At 45.2% G+C, this 15,189-nt stretch overlaps 1 protein-coding gene across 12 annotated transcripts in view; it reads left to right on the top strand.

The window, feature by feature from the left end:
• Window positions 1-3,171: 3,171 nt before the first annotated feature.
• Window positions 3,172-15,189, top strand: part of PRRC2C (proline rich coiled-coil 2C) — a 135,368-nt gene continuing 123,350 nt past the window's right edge. For all 12 annotated transcript variants that reach the window (XM_030572550.1, XM_030572551.1, XM_030572541.1 and 9 more), the window contains exon 1: window positions 3,172-3,296. The gene's annotated coding sequence lies outside the window, so the exon portion shown is untranslated. The remainder of the gene's footprint in view (window positions 3,297-15,189) is intronic.

Below are 15,189 nucleotides of genomic sequence, written 5' to 3'. Positions count from 1 at the left end.
AGTGGATGAGTCATTACACAAACTAAAAACTATTTTCCCATGTTAATTTTCCCCATGTTATTCACACCTTCTTGCCAACTGTTTGAAATGGGCCATCCTGATTATCATTACAAATGTTTTTTTTCCTGCTGATAATAGCCTACCTTAATCGATTACTCTCTTCAGAGTTGGTATGGCAACCCCCATTTTTTCATGTTCTCTGTATATATCTATCTTCCTACTGTATTTTCCACTGCATGCATCTGATGATGGGCTTTAGCCCAAGAAAGCTTATGCTCAAATAAATCTGTTAGTCTCTAAGGTGACACAACTACTTTTCGTTCCTTTTGGTGATACAGACTAACACGGCTACCACTCTGAAACCAATCCCTAGTCAAGTAAATCATTGTCATGTATATCATTCATAAAAATATTACAGAAAATTATTACTGTGGTACAGGTACCCCATTAAAGGATTGCCAACCCCCAAATGTTCAGACTTCATCATTCGGGCCCCACAAAAATCATAAGATTTTTTTAAATAATACATTTTGGATTCCTTTTATCTTCCTGCTGGCCTTTGAGTCTTTAGTATGCGGAAAGGCCTGAAACTTACCTTGTCAGTTTTGCCATCTCTTGCAATTTTTGCATCAGTCTTGCAGTATTTTCCAATAGCCTCAGCTCCTGGAGTCTTGCGTCTATGTGAGAATCTCTGCTTTTCTGCTTTCATTTAAAAAACAAACAATCACACACACATCTGGCCTTCATGGTTGCAGAGAAAATCTGGACAATATGACCCTTAAAAGCTCAGACATCAGAAGGCAGATAGAAAGACCCCAAATTTAAATCTTATTTTTAAACCAGTTTTCTGATTTATTTTATGGTCCAACTGATGATTTTTTAATGCTCTTGGTTGGCAATTCTGTATATATAATCACTTGACTCTAGGACCTGGGGATTTAAAGTAAAACATCAAACCTCATGAGAGCTTTACAGGCTCTCTTCAGCAGTGCCAGCATCTTGCCCTATTTAGTAGTTTACTTAAAGCCACAGCTCATGGAAAGAACGATATGATAATTTCATATTTCATTTTAAAAATAAAGTGAGGCCTTGCCTATACACAATACTAGTACTGCTTTAGCTATACTGGTTAATCTCTTACATAGCCTGGGGCAGGGCATCGACTCACTGGGGTGGTGCCTCCTGCTGGCTGTCTCAGGAATTAGCTCTTTCCAGCCCAGAGCGCTCTCTGCAGGCCGGTGTCTTGCCTGCCACTGGCCTCATGTCCCTCCCAGACCCCGGTACCCTTTACATCAGGGTTCTGCCCACTAAGGGAAACCCCCCAACCCTCTATCCCCACCTTGTGTCAGTGATTCCTGCCAGTCATCATCTAGTCCCCACTCACTAGGGCAGACTGCAGTCTGTAATGGCCACTCATCATCGGCAAGGGGTTTAGGACCTGCTGCCTTTGCCTGTCTCTGGGCTGCCTCCCTGCAGCCCCAGTACCATTTTGACCTTAGCAAGGCCTGCAGCCTGGGGTTTTACTAGGCTGGTGCTCCCCAGCTACCTCTGTCCTTCCCCAGCACTGCTTCACCTAAGGTAGCCTTCTCAGATACCAGGCAGCCAGGTTCTCCTCTCACAGGAAGCTAGCGAGAGAGAGTGTGTCCTAGTCTCTGGCCCTCAGCCCTCATACAGGGCCAGCCATGGCCTGATTGGGGTTTGGCCCCACCTGTGGCTGCTTTCCCCCAATCAGCCTAGCTTTTCCCCCACCCCAGCCCTCTCCCAGGGCTGTTTCAAGCCGTTCAGGGCATGGGCAGGGTGACCATCCCACTACATAACCTATTTATTTTGAGTCCCAGTCCAGTGCTAAATACACTAGGCCACTACATGATACAACCTCCTTGTTTGAGCTCAGTTATATCAGTACAGATTATTCCTGTATAGGAAAGAGAATCCACTATATCGCTATATGGTGCCTTTACACCTATATAACAGCTTCCACACTACTAGCCATACTGGTATAAATATATACTTTTAAAAAAAATCACACTCCTATCTAAACTGTAGGAAAACGGTGCATAAGTCTACACTGCAATTAGACATCCATGGTTGGCTCATGTCAGCTGACTTGGGCTTGAGGGACTTGGGCTAAGAGGCTATTTAATTGCTTCAACTCTCCCTCTGGGATTCTCCCACTTCTAGGATCCTAGAACCCAAGTTTCAGCCTGAACCCAAAGGTCTACACTGCAGTTAAACAACTCCTTAGCCTGAGCACCGCCAACCTGAGTCAACTGGTATGGGCAGCCGCAGATTTTTAACTGCAGTGTAGACATATTCTGTGTGTATAGCAGGTCTCAGTTTCTAGCTCTCGTCCTTGCAGAGGAAAGATTGGAAATGTAACCTTTGTGCAATTCACTAATTCAGAAAATAAAAGGGAGGGGAGGGGGAAAGAACTTCCCATTTATTTTTAAAATCTCATGATTTTGAAGTCAATCTCATGATTTTTTTAGCCTGATTCCTGGATGTTGGCAGGTTGGCAATACAGATGCTCCCCAATTTATGCAAGTGCTCCATTCCAGAACGCCTTGCATAACTCAAATTTTGCGTAAGTCGGAAATGCATACCCGACCATTATGCAAAAAAAACCAAACCCAACTACACCCCCCCTGCCCATTTCTCGATTACAGAACTTTTTCTTTAACTGCGTATTTGGGTAAATCAGGTTTGCATAGCCCAGGGGGCATCTGTACCCACTCTTTGCCAAGATGTGCTAGCGGACTGTGTGATAGTTCCTAATCAAGCATCCAAATAGCATAGCTTTATTACAAGCCCATCACAGGCCTCAGGTTTGCTGAGATTTGCAAACTTTGCTGTGACCTGCAAGAGGCAGGAAAGCCAGGGAGGAATCTGGAGCTTCTCCAATCTCCCCTGGGCTGACCCCAAAAGAGACACATATCTGAACTCCGGAGAAACAAAGGCCACGAGGTGCCCCCGGGGGTTAGAGTGACCTCACTGTCCTGCAGTTCCCACACGCGCAGCGGTGCCTGTCTCCTTGGAGTGGCAGTTCCATCAGGCTCCTGCAGGTGGCCCTATCGGCTCCGCGGATAGGAGGAATCCGCCCAGGCGACTGCGGCAGCCGGGCATCACGTGACCGGCTTGCGTGGGCGCTGCGCGGTGAGGTCAGACGCCGTTGGCGCCGGCTTGGCCGCCCGCCATCTTGGCCTCTGTGTGGAGGCGGCTCGCGCGGCGGCAGCGGCCTCATCGAGTCCCGCAGCCGGGTACAGGCCAGAGCGCCGGCCTCGGACGCTGCGCGCCAGGTAAGAGACCGCAAGGGGGCCGGGATCGGGGAGCTGGCCGGCGGAGTCCTCCCTTAGGGGAGCGGGGCTCGCCGCCGCTTCCGCCGCGGCCGGGCGGGGCCGGGCCGGGCCCCTGGAGCCGGTGGGAGCGGCACTCAGATGAGAGCGGCCTGCGCCGCATGGCTGGGTGGTGGGCTCCGTCTGGGCCCCGCTTCCGCTCGGCGGGGGCTGCGGCGAGGGGAGAAGGTTCGGCCCGCTGGCACGGAGAGGGCTCCCCGAGACCTCCTCCGGGAGATGTTGGGGGGCTCCCCATTAGCCGCCTTTTGCTTTCTCCTGTGGGGGAAGGGGCCCGGCCCCATTGTGCGGGGGCGGGAGAGGGTTTGGGTAAGGGGCCCAGCCTACAGTGCTGCTCTGCGGGGAGGTGAGGCGAGGCGAGGCGCGGGGGGAGGAGGCCGAGCCCATAGCGCTGTTCCGGGGAAGAGTTAAACGAGGGGGGAAGAGATCCCAGCTCCATAGTGCTTGTAAGGGGGGAGAGGCGAGGTGCGGGCGGAAGGGGCCCCGGCCCCGTAGTGCTGCTCCCTGGGGCTGAGCAAAGGGCCCCAATTTCTTTGCAGTGAGTAATGGGTCCTTTTTTCTTCCTCTTCTTGAGGCTGGGATGGGTTGAAGCCTGCATTTCCCTCTTGGCTGCATGACACGAGTGATCGATTGGTCCTGCTGCTTGGCAGGCGCTGTGAACTCCATGGGGCGCTGCAGAAGTAGATCTCTTCTCTGCTCACCCCTAGTTGTATGAATAACCATGAAGAGAAGGGCACTAGGTACAGGAATATTGTATGGTGAAACTGAGCTTTTCCTCTCCATTGAGGCAGCTGATCACACATGGGTTGTTCTAAAATTGGAGGCCATGGGTCATCAGAGGGTATTTCTGGTCAATGCAGTTTAGTTTTTATCTTTTTTTTTCCTCTTACCCTAAAATGTTTCAGTGGTCAAGATACAGGAAGGCATGGGCTATGCACTTAATGCAGTTGATGTTAGTTTGTAGTTGTTTTTATTCAACAATTTTGTGTCCGTATTATGGGATACTCACCTATTATTTTCAAGGTTCTATACCCTATAATGTCTACGTTTTGATGACACTGACATTTTTGTACTCATAATTCTTGAGGTGAATAGGGTGAGTAGACATTGCAGGATTATTTCATTTAGCTTCAGAATAAAACGCAGCTCACTAAAGTCTTGTTTATGTCATGGTTAGTAGTGGTAGGAATGCTAGTGTAGACATGGTTTCAGGAGGCTGCTGGCATTTTAACATGGTGCTGTCTGGACCTGCTGCTGGTCTACATTAAGCATTCCCACCACTGAGGGAAGCAGTGGTTGGAAATTTTGGGGGCAGAGAATAATTGTAGATGCAGCTCAACAGGTTTCCAAGAAAATACGTTTCTTTGCTGATTAATCAAGAGGAAGCATCCCTGTTGTAGTGAAGTGTCCAGTATACATGCTGTTCCAGTGTGTTTCTCATTATCCCATTGATCTGACCCAGCCTGTCCCAGAGGATTCCAGACTTGACTTTTGAAAAGTTACTTACAAAGGGAAATAGGAATTCATGAAGAAAAGAGTGGAATGTATGAAAAAGATCTGAAGGGGGACTTTTGGGGAGTGAGGGCAGTGACATCTGTGAGTTTTCTTTTTTTTTTAATTGTGTTTTGTGTTAACAGGAATACCAGACAGATCTTCCCTGTTTGTTCTGGTTTCAGATGTGTAATGAGAGGTTTTTTCACCCTTAATTCAAAGTCCATTTTTCCTTCTCAAGTGTTTCTCAAGCATTTTGAGTCAAATAGGTGTTGGCAAAAATAAGCTACAAAGTTTTGAACAGTTAGACTAAAAATCCATTTCCTCATGGTAGTTTAGTTTTCAGTCTCTTATCTAGATAATATAATTCCACTTGTCCTTCAGCTTTCTATAGAATTTCTGGGTAGGCAGGATGTGAATTTCTAATATAAAAATTTTTTTTTGAAAGAAACCCTTCCATTCTCCTTCCTACGTAATAGAGAAGAAAATGGGCACAAAATTAATTTTATTCCCCTGGCAGGTCACCTTTAATATCTCTGTTGCTAGAAGCTTGTCGGTTTTCAGGTTTTTTTTCCATACTATGATGATCAGAGTAAAATGTAATTTTTTATCAGGCTTAATATAGGGCATTATAGTATGTTTGTACTCAGTGTTGTTCTTTGAATTAAAAAATGAATGTTTTCAGTTCTTAGGACTTGGCATGCCTTGACCAAAGCATGGTTTGTGCCATAGAGTGCAGCAACGTTCTCTGATGCAATGAGTTAATGATAAATGTTAAAAGATGCCACTTATCGTTTAAGAAGGTATATTTATAATGGATTTTAATGGAGCTAAAATGGGAGGCCACACAGTCTAATATCTAGATCAGGGGTCGGCAATCAATGGCATGCTTGCCGATTTTTAATGGCATGCTGCTACGTGCTGGAAGTCCTGGCAGGCAGCAGCGTGCCATTAAAATCATGCTCATCCAGCCCGCTCTTCTCTGCCCTCCCCTGCTCCCCTACGGGCATATCCCCTCCGGCCCTCTGCCTTGACCCCCCCACACACACACACCCACACCCAGCCCTCTGCCCTGAGCCCTGACTCCGCCACGCACACACCCAGCCCTCTGCTTGACTCCTTCACACACACACACCCACGACCCCAGCCCTGACTCTGGCACCCCCCCACATACCAGTCGCCCTCACCCCCTGCCCTGACACCTGCACCCCCTCACGTGCCCCCCTACATACCCAGCCCCCCCCTCATCCCCACTCTCACCCTGAGCACCAAACGGGAGCTTCTGCAACCCCCCCCATTCTCACCTGCACCCCTCGCAAATGGGAGCTGCCCAGGTAAGTGCCCCACATCCAGACCTCCTGCCCCAACCCTGAGCCCCCTTTCTTATTCTAGCTGCTGGCCAGACCCTTCACCCCCAGTCCTGTGCTCAGTGCATTCCCACCCTCAGCTCAGTGCAGAGAGAGGAAGAGAATGGACCAGAACCAGGGAAAAGGTATGTGCCCACTGTATGTGGACAGGGCCGGGACCCCAGACTGGCAGCGAGTTGAGCAGGTCCGGCAGCCGGGATCCCGGCTGGCAGGAGCCGGTGAATGGAACCCCTGAGCAACAGTGGGCACCCACTGCTGGTCTAGGGTCCCGGCCACTGGTCCCGCACAGCCCGCTGCCAATCTGGGGTTCTGTAAAACCTTGTTTATTTTACAATGCAACAATAGTTTAGTTGTATAATACATAGACTTATAGAGAGAGACCTTCTAAAAAAAATATTAAAATGTATTGCTGCACACAGAATCTTAAATTAAGTGAATAAATGAAGACTCGGCACACCACTTCTGAAAGGTTGCCAACCCCTGATCTAGATGGAGACTGGGACTCATCACATGTGTTCTGCTCAGACTGACATGCTGTGGCCTTGAGTGTACCCAGTCATTGCACTGCCTAATTTTCTTAATTTGTAAAATGGAGATTACCACTTTTGTAAAGTCCTTTAGTATGATAGATAAATGTGCTATATATGTGTAAACCATTCTTCACAAGCTCTCCTTTGAGGACTGTACCTTTCGAATGCAGTAGTAGCATAAAATCTCTTTACTACTTACTTAAAACATTTTAATTGGAAACATTGCCTTAGGAAAAAAACTTCTACAAAAATAGTTGCAAAGTTACAGTTGAAGTTTTACTGGAGTACTTTGGTTATGTAGGTTTATAGAAAGCATCTTCAGGGAAATCAAATATAACAGTCTGTTCTGAGAAGTGAAATGGTTGCAGGTAAAAGATTGCACATTTTAGGACACCTTGTCTAGGGTATTGTTGCTGTGCCGAGGTGGTTTTTGTTTTGATCAGCAGAATGTTATGTAAGTAAGGGGATTGGGCACACAATGTAGTAATCGCAGGCAAAGAGTCCTGTGGCACCTTATAGACTAACAGACATTTTGGAGCCTGAACTTTCGTGGGTGAATACACCACTTCGTCGGTTGCATGTAGTGGTAATTTCTCTTAGTAATGCTTCTCAGCCTTCTGGCTGAGGGGTGAAAACATTACACTGGATTGAGGTTGTGACGTCTCATCCCAAATACCTTTAATAAATGGGGAAATGACATCAAATTGATGGACAAGGCAGGTGACTTTAGTGGCTCTATTTTGTATGGACAGGCAATGTGTATCAGGGTGGCCAAATTAAAGATGTTGCAATAGTCAAGGTGGGATGTACAGGGAGGCACTAGCCTAGGATGGGAGACCAGGTTCAGTTCCCTGCTCTGCCACAGATGTTGTGTGACCTTGGGCAGGTTACTTAGTGTCTCTGTGCCTCAGTTCCCTGTTTGTAAAAGTAGGGGTAATATTTCCCTACTCAGAGATGTTGTGAGGATAAGTACGTTAAAGATTGTAAAACATTCTGAGATCTGAAAAAAAATTACATACAGCTTTTTTTATGAGGGCTTGGACAAAAGATTTGGGGCAAATCTACACTACAGTCTTAAATCAACTTGTCTTAGGCTAACTCACAGCGACCACTTTCACACTACCCTCCTTCTGTTGGTGGTGCACTAGGAGCTCTTTCACTGACTGAAGAGGGGCACTGGGGTGGACTGAGAGCCAGAGCTCTCAGCTCTGCACAGGAGCCCAGCTTTCCCTTGAGGCTTCTTGCCTCCCTGCTCCCAGCCAGGACCAAGGGGACAGCCACTTGGGGCTTCTCGCCTCTGGTGGTAAATCCACCACAGAGTCCAGTCAGCTGCCGTGCTTCTAGCAGGGATCCAGGACCGGGGGATGGGCCGGCAGCAGCACTCAGAGTGAGGAGCCTGGGCAGCAGCCCAAGCTGGGAGCTTAGGTGCCAGCCCAGCTTGGAGTGGAGACCTGACAGCAGCCTGGCTCGGGAGCTGACTTTCTTGTCAATTTCATGGCTCCAGGAATCGTGAAATTGACAAGAATGACAGCCAACAGCCCGTGTAAGGAATGCAGTGTCTACACAGACATCAGCCCTATGCCTCTCATGGAGATAGAGTTGTTATGATGGTGTAATTGGGCACTTATATAGGTGAGAGAGCAAGTCTGTAGTGGAGACACTGACATAGTTGGGTTGACATAAGCTGCCTTATGTAGACTTACCTGGTCTAGACTACAGAGTAGTGTGATATGAAGATGAAAAGACGAGATGATGGAGATATTGACGGGGAAGAAGCACTCACATTAGCCATGAGGCTTTAGAGTTATGGGTTGAGAGAATTCTTTCCCTCTCCTAGCAGCAAACCTGGGGGAGAAGGAGAGGAATTTCAAATTTATCACACACTCTGAATCCAGAGGTTGCTGTAAATGATGGAGTCTTCAAGCAGGGTATAAGAGAAAAGTAACCTGGTAATACTTTCCCCATTTCCATTAGCTGGGAATGGATGCTGGACTTGACATCATGGAATTACCATTTTGCTTACTAGTAAAAACTTTGCTCATTGTTTGTATTGACCTAAGGCTTTAGTAGTCCAATCTGTTTGCCCTGTAATTTTTTCTACCCTTAGTTTTAATTTTATAGATCTTTACACAATTTATAATATATTCTCCATAACATGGACAGAAACAGGTCAGAAAAGAACACAGCTGAAAGGTGTGAAAAAAGATGAACATTGGATATGTTTGTAAAACTAGAAAAAATATAAAGTTAAGTGTTCAAAAAAACACAAGGAGCAGAAGATGATGGAAATTGTAATAAAGTACAGATACTGTAATATGCAGAGATGAAAACAGTTTCAATATCTACCGTGTACAAACTGTTTTTATTATGAATACCTCAGACACTATATAACATTAATTCTTTAGCATTTCTTTATAAACTGTTAATTACAGATTGCACTAACCCATGTTGAGCTTTTTATAATTTGTACTCTTTAAATTTAATCTAGTACTTTTTTAGTTCATGGCAAAATGAGACAACAAGTGCAAAAACACAGGTCAGAAGCAAACACTGTACCTTTATCCAAAGTATGTGTAAAATAAGTCTTAAAAGATACCCATGCAAGGGAAAAAAGAGTTGTCAGATTTTGATATTTTATGATTGAAGGTCTGATTTTTTTTGTTTTCCTGTTTGCATTTTTACATTATACTCCTGGGGCAATTCTGTGCTACTGTGCATGCGCAGAATTTGTCCCCCACAGATTTATTTGCTTCCTTGCAGAAAAATTACTTTCTGACGGGGAAGCCACAAAAGCGGTCATGTGACCCTTCCCAGCAGTATGTTTTGGGTGCCCAGGGCTGCTGGCAGGGAGGTAAATCACTGTGGGGTGGAGGGGAGGGGGATTTGGGAAGTCCTGGTTGGTGGCTCCTGCCCTGTGCCTGCCTCAGCTGCTAGGCTAGGTTGGGGAGGACAGGGCTACTTCTTCCCCTGAGCGGCATCTGGGGCCAGGTCAGACCCACCCCCGGCTGCAGGAAGCTCTGAAAACTCCCCATGCTTCCTGCAGCCATTGCTTCTCTGCTGCAGGGGGAGGGATCCCTGTACAGGGAACTGCTTCCCCATCTGTCCAACCCTCATGCATCCAGTCCCCCTGATGCCTAGATCCTCTTGCCAAGCCTCACCCCTCAGTGACCCCAACTCCTCCTGCACCTGGACCACCCCGCCAAGCCACCTGCACCCAGATCCCCACCCCACTGAGCTCCAGCCAGTTGCACCTGGATCCCCATCCCACTGAGTCCTACTCCCCCAACATCTGAACCCCGGACACCCAGCCCTCATGCCGAGCTCTAACCCCCTCCGGCTAAGCCCCAACCATCTTCACCTGGATCCCCCTGCAGAGTCCCATTACCATTGCATCACAACAGGCCCCTGGCATCCAGATCCCCTCTATGCCTGAATCCCCCACTGAGGCAACCCACTCAGCTTGCTCCTTACAGAACCCTCTCAACCCATACCTGGATCCCTCCACACTTGGATCCTGCCTTGCTGAGCCTGCCCGCCCACACCTGGTGCACCTAGCATGGAGTGGCAGGGCCCTGGCATGTTTCTGGGCAGACCCAGTTGTTGCACTGTGTCAGTGTTGGGTGCAGCCTCACCACTGAGTCTGGGGGCTCGTCCAGACTAGGGGGGGGAATCGATCTTAGATACGCAACTTCAGCTACGTGAATAACGTAGCTGAAGTCGAATATCTAAGATCGGATTACTCACCTGTCCAGACGGCGCGGGATCGATGTCCGCGGCTCTCCGTGTCGATTCCGGAACTCCATTCGGGTTGATGGAGTTCCGGAATCGATATAAGCGCGCTCGGGGATCGATATATCGCGTCTAGATTAGACGCGATATCGATCCCCGAGCAATCGATTTTAACCCGCTGATACGGCGGGTAGTCTGGACGTACCCTGGGTTTGGGGGCTGGGGGGAGGGAAGGGAAGCTGCAGAGTGATCTCTCACCTCTGTGCAGCTAGTGATCTGTGCTCCCCAATGCCATGCTGGAACCTCCACATTTATTTGACAAATACAATTTGCAGAATGCTGCAGAATTTTAAAATACTGTGTGCAGAATTTTAATTTTTGGGGGGCACAGAATTTTTTATTTTTTGGTACAGACTGCCCTCAGGAGTAACGCTGGAAATTCAAGTCCCATGTAGCCTGAAAGATGGCTGGCTGGAGAACTGATAAATCATAACATCACAAGAATCAAAGGTGTTGGACAGTTGAGAAGAAGAGGGATTTTTACTTGGACTGTTCTAAATACTACTTGTTGTTAAACATCTTATTCAACTTAAAATCGTAACAGAGCCTTTAGTAAGAGGAAGGCTTTATTAAAGATTCAAATATTTCATTTAGATGTAAAATTGAAGTAGGCATCCTCTGAGATAGGAACAGCCATACTGGGTCAGGCTAAAAGTCCATCTAGCCCAGTATCCTATATTCCAACAGTGCCCAATGCCAGGTGCTTCAGAGGGAGAACCCTGAGAAGCTCCTACAGAAAAACCAGGAAAAACTAGATATGATATTCCTGACTATTTTGCTTGCTTGCTTAGAAAAATTAACTTAAAAAAAAGGCAAGCAGGCCCTTTCAGGCCTTCCTCGTGCATCATAAAGTAGCAAAAAGAGGCACAAGCCCAGATTTAAAATAAATAAATAAATAAAATCTGATAATAACGTGACCTTTAATACTTTTCCTTTTTTCTGTATATTTTTTTACTAAAAGCACAAAGGTCTAGACATAACCAGGTTTACAGTATATTTGTAAAACTATAATAGTTTAAGAAACTTTTAAGTGAATATATCTGGAGTATTTTTTCTCATACTACTTTAATTTAAGTTAAATATTTGGGGGAGGGATAGCTCAGTGGTTTGAGCATTGGCCTGCTAAACCCAGGATTGCGAGTTCAGTCCTTGAGGGGGCCACTTATGGATCTGGGGCAAAAATCAGTACTTGGTCATGCTAGTGAAGGCAGGGGGCTGCACTCAATGACCTTTCAGGGTCCATTCCAGTTCTCTGAGATAGGTATATCTCCATATAGTATATATTTTTTATTTGTCAGAATTTAAAATGTAAAATGTCTGCTGAGATTAAATCAGTTCCATTTGGTGAATTAAACTTCAGTTTTTCAGAAGACGGTGGATTTGATTTAAATCACTAGTCAGGAAGACTTAATCATGGATTTCTACATAAAAGTGCGTTCTTGTTGGTTGTTATAACCTTAATACATATTCTTCACAACTCAGAGATAGATGTAGGTTACATTTTTAGAAGGTACACACTATACATTTTTAAAGTGATTTATTTTGAAAACTTTTGAGATTAGTTTTACAGCTGTATGAGAAAATGAATGGTTATTTCATTTGCCAAAGGTAATTAAAGCAGATATTTGTGAAGTCATTACTATTTGTAGGATTTTCTTGCCATGCTGTGTTAGAACATCTCACCAGACAGACATTTAAATTGCTTTATTTAAATAAAACAAAGTTATGTCGTCTTGATTTTTTGCTTCAACAGCAAACCTAATATTTTAACAAAACAAGCATATGAATTTTTGAATTTAAACATTCAAGTTTTTTAAAATCAAGTTTGTTTTTGTTAAAATTGTTTTTAACTAAAATAGTTAAATGAAATATTAAAAAACAAATTAAATCAACTGTGTCAGCCAGGTCAACATGAGAAACCAAAAATATTGGCTTCTGCAGCTGTCATCTTCACCTTCATTTTCCTGTTTGTTCATAATCCAGAAAAGAAAAACAAGCTTTCCTGCTTTTTCAGGTCCCAAATGATTTCTCAGTTTGGAATTAATTAGTCCAAAGGAACTTTCTACACCAGCAGAAGTAGTTATTATTGCTGTTAAAAGTGAGATTATCACTTCAGCAGTCCGAGTGCTTAAGTGAATCCGAGTGCTTAAGTGACTTCCACCAGTTCACTGCTGTGACTTTCTTTAATACATCATCAGCAAACATATATTTCTTGAATGGTTCTTATTCCCAAACTAGGTCTCTCTTATGGTCTGCTGCCTTTATAGATTTCCCCTTCTAGTGAGAGAATGGTATGGTAGATCTCAAATCAATGAAGGCTACACTCGGAAGGATTTCAAGACTTATGAAATATGCTGCTCAAACAGTTTAGCTTTTGTTTCTACTGTCTGTCCCTCCCTTCTCACATTTATCTCCAGACTTCTCCTTGTCCAGATCTATTCCATCCCCAACAATCTTCTATTAATTGAATTTGTTGAAACTTTGCACTTTTAGAGAGAGGTAAGGGATTGATTCAGTGTACACAAATTTGCAGAGGGACAATAGGGTTGAGATCTGTTATTTGTCATCTCTTTATATTTATTTTAATTTTTTTTTCTGTTAACAAGCATGTTATCTCTGGAGAGACAAATCCAAAGTTTGAGAATTGCAAAACTAGGCATCTCTGATAGTATCTTCTAAACTGAGCACTGAGTCCCATTGGATAGATAGAAAGATTAACTGAAATAATCTATACAGAAGCTCCTGGAATCCCATAAAATTGGGTCCCTAATCCATGAACTACTGGAACTCACTTACAAAACTTATCTTAAAAATTACATAAATATATTGTCTCACACAATAGAATTAGGATTTATAATCCCTATTCCATGATGAGATATCTTTGAGCTATAATAGTTTTAATTAAGATACATCTTTAGATTGGTTTTTCCTCAAAAAGCATTTTATCAAAAAAATCATTAATTTTTATCCTCCCTGTCAGAAGACTGTTAGTGGCGAAGAACCTCTTGATAAAGATCCCCCTCCCCCCCAATTGTTTGACTTCTCACTGCTTCAAGAATAAAATTCAAAATCTAAGTTGATGAGTTCCAAGTAAGGATGTGTAGGTCACCTATAGTATTTCACTCTCTGACAACTTTTTCACTTGTCAAAGATAAATTATTTCATTTATGGGTGTTGCCCTGTGATACTGTTTACACTTGTGGTTGAAGTCCAAGAAAAGTACCTGAAGCTTGATTTTTTGCATAATAAAATGTAATATTAAGCTTTTTTTTCATACTACAGCTGGCAGTTTTTTTGAAAGCAATGGATTAGTCCACATGAAATTCTTTCCATCTTCACAAGTCAGAGAGGATATTGCAGTCAGGTTATTTTCTGCAAAACACACACACAAACAAAATATTATATATAGAATAAAGTGTTTGAGACATTACAAGTAGATATTTGGAATAGCTATTCTGGAATAAACTGTTCTGAAGTTCCATAATAGCTCCCTGTGTGAACACAGCATTGAAGAATGTCACTTTATTCCAGAAAAATTAGTGTACTCATGTTTTTCCCCGAGAACAGTTGGTCCAGTCAGTTTCCCCATGTACACAAGCCCTTATTGGGCACCTCTCATTTTGAATAGCACTTTCTCCTACAGCATAGATGTATTGAGAAGGTAAAAAGTAGATAGGGGACGTAAAAGGCACAAATCATGTTTATTCTGGCAAATTCATTTCTAGAGTGGAAAGAAGGGCTTAAAAACCACTAGAACATCTTTTGTGTATTGATATAAAGAATTCTGGAGTAAAGTGTAATTTGCAGTTGGGTGTGGGAGCTGCCTTGAAAAAATTTCCTCAAGGGAGCTGAGTCTAGAGCAGAGGAGGGGAAACTGCAGCCCACGTGCCAGATCTGGCCCATCAGGGCTTTCAGCCCAGCCTTTGGGATTGCCAGCCCCGGCACAGTGGGGCTAAGGCAGGCTCCCTGGCCCCACGCCGCTCCCGGAAGTGGCCGGCACTACGTCTCTTTGGCCCCTGAGGGAGGGGGAGAGGGTTCCATGAGCTGCCCTTGCCTGCAGGGACTGCTCCCCACAGCTCCTATTGGCCAGGAACAGGGAACCATGGCCAACAGGAGCTTCGGGGGTGGTACCTGCAGGTGACAGCAACGCACAGCGGAGCTACCTGCCCCATCCCACAGCGGAGCTACCTACCTTAGACTCGCTGCCACCCCAGAGCCACTCAAGTGGTGCCAGGCTGAAGTCCACACCTCGAAGCTCTCCTACAGCCCAACCCCCTGCTGCAACCCCTCCTGACCCCTGCCCTGAGCCCCTTGCCTTGAACCCCTTCCTGCACTCTGCACCCCCTCCCGCACCCCCACCCTAGCCCTACATTCATGGCCCTGTGTACAATTTCCCCACCTAGATGTGGCCCTCAGGACAAAAGCTTGCCCACCCCTGGTCTAGAGGCTGCTTTGAAAAACTTCTTGCTGCTGCTGCTACTTATGCTTTTTAGAATTGATCTCTTAGCAGAGGGGTTGAAAGTCCAGTTTCTACGTAAAAACTACCCATTAGTAAGAAAAGCTTTAATTTTTTTGTGATTGGGGGCTGATATCCTTTAAATGCTGTGTTTGAGGCCTGAAGGGGAAAGGTGGTGCTGGGAGAAGCCAGCACCGAATGAGAGT

Source organism: Gopherus evgoodei, chromosome 8, assembly GCF_007399415.2.
Source record: "Gopherus evgoodei ecotype Sinaloan lineage chromosome 8, rGopEvg1_v1.p, whole genome shotgun sequence".
NCBI classification, from domain to species: Eukaryota; Metazoa; Chordata; order Testudines; family Testudinidae; genus Gopherus; species Gopherus evgoodei.
This window is presented reverse-complemented; position numbering and strand designations above follow the sequence as displayed.